Consider the following 5478-nt stretch of genomic DNA (forward strand, 5'->3'; position numbering starts at 1 on the left):
GTCCGTTAGGGGGGCCACGCCCCTGAGATGCGTGCCGCCTCTTTGAACATGCCACAACACCACCTCGCACATGTATGAGGGTCCGATACGATGCTCCGGTGGCATTGCTACCCCCCCAGGGCCCCCATCCCGCCTAACCGTGGAGCGGTTGACCACGAGATCTAGCCTTTTGACTTCCCACGGACGGGCTTTGACCAGTGGACCTCTGCACCCGGTTGTGTCAGGTCACCCGTAGGGACACCCGGGAGCAACATCCGGGCCAAACCCACAGCTACATCCATCGTGTAGACCCGACGCGTCTGTTTCCCCCTCCAGGTGCCGGCGCCGTCCATGAGGGGGGCACACCGCGGACGTGAGGGGGGTCACACTCTGGAGACAGGTGTCGGGCGTTTGCAACCGCCACAAAACTTTTGTCGGCATAGCTGTTTTTGATTTTAATAAAATATAATGATCTATATTCAAAAGAACATGACCGCACATTATTAACGTGCTCGAAAAAATACAAACCATATATATATATTCATAATATATTAAAAAAATACAAACTACATATATATTCATATGTATGTTTATATTTAACATGCTACATGTTAGTTTATATAATAATACATAAAAAAGCTTAAAAAAATACATATGAAAAAAAAGTCTACCTATGCCGACGGCTATGCCGTCGGCATAGAGACGGCCAGGTTTTAGGCGGCGGGCGGCGTGCCGCGGATCGCTGACGTGGCATGTATGCCGACGGCAGCCGTCGGCTTAGCTCATGGACGGTGCGCCGCGGATCTGTGACGTGGCATGACGATATATGCCGACGGCCGGCCGTCCAGGCCGTCGGCATAGATTTGACGACGTTAGCCGCTGGTCACGGGCGGGGTCGCCGGGCCCACGGGTATGCCGACGGCCTGGTTATGCCGACGGCTGCTGTCGCCATGTTCGCAGCTGGGCCGACGACATATGTATGCCGACGGGTGCCGTCGGCTTAGCTCGTGGTAGCCCGACGGCCAAGGTACGCCGACGGCCAAGACGTGGCTGTCGGCATAGCGCAAAGTAGGCCGACGGCAGCCGTCGGCATTGATTTGGCCGTCGGGGTAGGGCCAGTTTCCGGTAGTGAATTTGTTTGCTGGAGTGCTCTTTCCAGTTCAGAGCTTAAGATCCACGATTTATTCATTTATTTTATATTAATCGGACCAAACCAGCTGTAGATATCGTAAGTTGACAAAATACTATCACATCCAATTTGAATACCACAGTCTGCTTGCTAAAGTTTAATTTGCTGATCACAAACGAAGGCATAAAAATGAGAATACTAGCAAGGAATGATCCGAACTTCCAAATTTAGAGATATTATTGTGCATTTTTTTTTATAGAATCACGAATCATAATTTATTAAGATAGTTTTGAAGAAAAAAAAACCTACAAAGAACTTTTCTGATGCTAGATTCTGTAAATACGGAAATCGGCGAGCTCAAATTGCCTAACGAACCAGGTTTCCTCGCTGGAGAAGCAACTGTTGCACCTAAACACGGAAGCTCCAGCACAACAAGTCAAAGACTGCGTACCTCTGACAATGCCATATATGCATGGCTAGGAATTGCATGCAAATGTAAGATTACATATAACCAGACGAACAAGCATGGAATGCGAAACCGGCCCTTCCCGAATAAAGCTCTTCCTACAGGTTTCAGCAAAGACATTGCCGAGCAAAAATGGCATTCACACTAAAAAAAATCTGATATGACGAGCTAGACATCCAGTAAACCTCAAGATGGGAATGGGCCGACCCGGCCCTGGCCTTGGACCCGGCCCCATGGCCCCAAGGTCAGTATGCGAGGCCATGGGTCGGCCCATTTCATCAGAAAATTATGGCCTCGCTGACCCGTTGGGTATATGAGGCCGACCCAAAATCAAGATGAGAAAATCCATGAATTTAGTTAGCACAATCTGAAGACCGGGAAGGCCACGGCGAGCTGGACAAGTTGAAAAGGAAGAGGAAAGCGACCAGGATGACGAGCTCGACGGCGACCGAGACGACGAACGAGAGGCACGAGCGGGACGAACGCCGGCGGCAGCAGAGATGCTTGGGGGTGCCGTTTGAACAAGCCGCTGGTTGTTTCTCGTGCATGTACTAGTTCACGTGAAAATCAATCCACCTGCCTGCTTGTGTACAGGGGCGTCTCCAACAATCGATCCAGTTTGCTCAGCTTCTTACGTACGTGTCTTCCGGTTAAGTAATCCATCTGCACGTGAGCACATCATCGATTTTTTTAGAAAGTACACGACGAGTCGAGGGGGCGGCCAGCGACAGCAGAGATGGTCGGGGGACTGGGTCGACCCATCTGACCCATCGGGCCGCACAGGTCCGACTCCACTGACCCATATATCAATTGAGGCCAACCCACTTGGCCCATTGGCCATGAATTTTTGGGCCGGGTCAGTGACCCAGCGGGTTGACCCGGCCCGTTCCCATCCTGAAGTAAACCTCAACTGGAATCCAACTTATGATCGAGAGGAAGTATGATGAAGAACATCTGGACAAGCTCAAGTCCTCAAACAAGGAGGGGAACACGAGTCCTTCAATGGTATTTACAGAACTGATAATAAATATGTACACCACGTAGTAGAACAAATGGAACTCACCTGTGCACACATCATGAGAACTAACAGGAAATAGTTGAATTATGACAAAGGTACAAAGCTGGTACCATTGTACAATAAAAAATTTGCAGAGAAAATAAAGCTTCTCGAAAAGCCTGCAAACAGCTTTTTTCTAAAAGAAGACATTGTAACATTGAACAAGAATGCTGATGATCTCTCGTGGGGTGCAAGAGAAAAATATTTACATGTATGATAGATCTCATATCAAGCCAAAATAAGGCTGTTCATTGACGAAGAGTTGGGATGACGTGCATATGCAAATTTAAATTGATGTAGCGAAGCGCTTGCCCGATAGAAGCAGTTAGATGTACCTTCGTTTGTCTTCAGTACGTAGTTATCGCCGCACCCAGGCCTGTCGATACATTTACTATGTAGGATCGTGGTGCAATTTAAGAGCATCTTGTGGAATCAACAACACAGGGCAAGGACAGAGACACCATGACAAGGTGGAGAACCCAGGCAAAATAAAACAAATTGATAGTTCCCCGCGCGATCTCCACCCCGCAAAGACCAACAAAATATAAGTTTTATTGTCTCATGGCCTGCCAAGCGAGTACACCCGACATGGCAAAGACCGTCCTACCTACAAATGTAGTACAACAAGTAATACAACACATGCGCATCAATCTGCTTACCAACACAGTTACCTTTCTGCAATGTTTGGACACACGCAAGCATCATTTTGTCAGCAAAAGGAACCATGAACGCCATATCTGGATTTGATCAGCAAACATGAAGCATAAATAGGATGACCAATTGCCTCCGGCGCTTGAACGAGCTTGTATCAAACCAAAATATGGTTGTTCCGCATGGTTATGTTTTGCGTTGGGATGACGTGCGATATGCAAATTTAAATTGATATAACGAAGTGCTTGCCTGATAGAAGCAGCTAGAAGTACCTTGGTTTGTAGTTATCATTGATCTTGACTATGCAGTTATCATTGATCTTCAGTACGTAGTTATCGCTGCACCTGTCGATATATTTGGTATGAAGGATCGCGGTGCACTTAAGATGGGATGAGACTTGCCTGCTCCCTTCCCATGCTCCCATCCGTGCTCCCGCCTACGTGGCTTGATTTGATTGGAAGAAAATAAAACCCGGCCCCACCCCCTGAAAATCAGGGGGGGAGACGATTAGATTAGAAAAGAAAAAGGGAAAAGGACAGCCGTAAGATGAAGTGGGAGCACGGATGGAAGCATGGAAAGGAAGCAGGCAAGCCGGATCCCTTAAGATGATGTCGCGGAATCAACAACATAGGGGAAGGACAGAGACACCATGGCAGGGTGGAGAACCCGGGCAAAATAACAAATTGGTAGTTCCCCGTGCGATCTCCACCCCGCAGACACCAACAAAATATACTTTTTATTGTCTCGTGGCCTGCCAAGCGAGCGCACCCGACATGGCAAAGGCCGTCCTAGGCTACCAATGTAGTACAGGTAATAATACAACACGCACGTACACACATGCGCATCAATCTGCTTACCAACACAATTACCTTTCTGTGATGTTTGGAGACAGGCAAGCATCATCTTGTAAGCTAAAGGAACCGTGAACATGAACCATAAATCGGATGATCTCGGGCGCCTTGTGTACAGCAGCAAGCAGCCTTCTTCAATCAGAAGGTGAAGATGAACCGACGGCGTGCCCGGATACAACATAAACTGACGGATCTGGCGCATCAACTGATTCAGGCGTCACAAGTGGATCGCCAGAAAACCTCAGACGAACTTGGGTCAAGGGATAGACATCTACAGGAGAGGCACCATAGGAACCACCTCTTCCGATGACACAAGATCCTGAATCAAAGAGAACACACCACCTGTCGATATCTGAACAGCGTACAGAAAATCGTCTAGAGAATATATTGGCTCATGCATGAAAAGGAATTAGGGAGTTTGTGAAAGTAACGAAGGAGACAAACATGTATGGATCTAGATCTAGCCTTGCTAACCAGCGAAATTATATCTACGCAATCACGACACAACCTTACTGTAATCTGAAATACTCTGGATTCTAATTCGAAAACCGAAAGGAAGAGGAGGAACAACAAGATTAGATTAGGTGCACCTCACGCGATTGTGACGACGAAACGAAGACGAGGCTGCGACCGGCGATGGGAGCAGGAGAGAACGGGGCGATCGAGGGGAAAGGCGTATATAAAAGGTGGGATGGTTGATGGGATTGTCGATGATGGAGTCGGTTCGTGTGATGCACGGCTTGGATTGGATCACGTAGCTGTCTGTCTATGTGCCGTTGTCGGTTGGGGAACGAGTGGACGGAGGACCTCACGTCTAGCAGCAACTTTTCCCGGTGCTCACCATTGCGTGTCCCCTTCGGCCACGTTTTCCTCCTCGGATTCGCGTCATCCCTTGCGTCACGATCGGGGAGGCCTGATCGTCCACGGCTCCACGCCCAAACAAACGGTCTCAGTTCTTCCTATGCCAGTAACATGTTTTTTCTTTAACGGCTTGGAGCATCTCTAGCAGATCCCATATAGCTGCGGTGAGGTGTTTTTTTTTTTTTGCCGTTTTATAGGACAGTTTGAAAAGACGGCTCGAGCAAAGCTCGCTAAAAAGGGTCTGTCCCGTAAATTGTTTACATGAGGACCGTAAACTGCCCGTGATTCCGGTATATATGCCGGCTCAGGGGCAATTTAGGCACGACCCTTTTTCCCCATCCACCTCCGCCGCGAAGCCTCTCCTCCAACGAGAAATCCCTAGAACTCCAGCTGCAATTTGCGGCGCCATCCCCCACCTAAACTTGCCGGAGATGTCGACGGCCGTTGGCGGTTGGAGTGGCCGAGGGGGGCCTGGTGGGAACGG

At 48.7% G+C, this 5478-nt stretch overlaps 1 long non-coding RNA gene across 1 annotated transcript; it reads right to left on the bottom strand.

Annotated features, from left to right (window-relative positions):
* Window positions 1-2651: 2651 nt before the first annotated feature.
* Window positions 2652-4958, bottom strand: LOC123135748 (uncharacterized). Its single transcript, XR_006466160.1, has 2 exons — window positions 4152-4958; window positions 2652-3766 (listed from the first exon to the last, which is right to left on the bottom strand). It is a non-coding gene; the product is annotated as an uncharacterized lncRNA (long non-coding RNA).
* Window positions 4959-5478: the final 520 nt, after the last annotated feature.

Source organism: Triticum aestivum, chromosome 6B (genome assembly GCF_018294505.1).
Source record: "Triticum aestivum cultivar Chinese Spring chromosome 6B, IWGSC CS RefSeq v2.1, whole genome shotgun sequence".
In the NCBI taxonomy this organism is placed as follows: Eukaryota; Viridiplantae; Streptophyta; class Magnoliopsida; order Poales; family Poaceae; genus Triticum; species Triticum aestivum.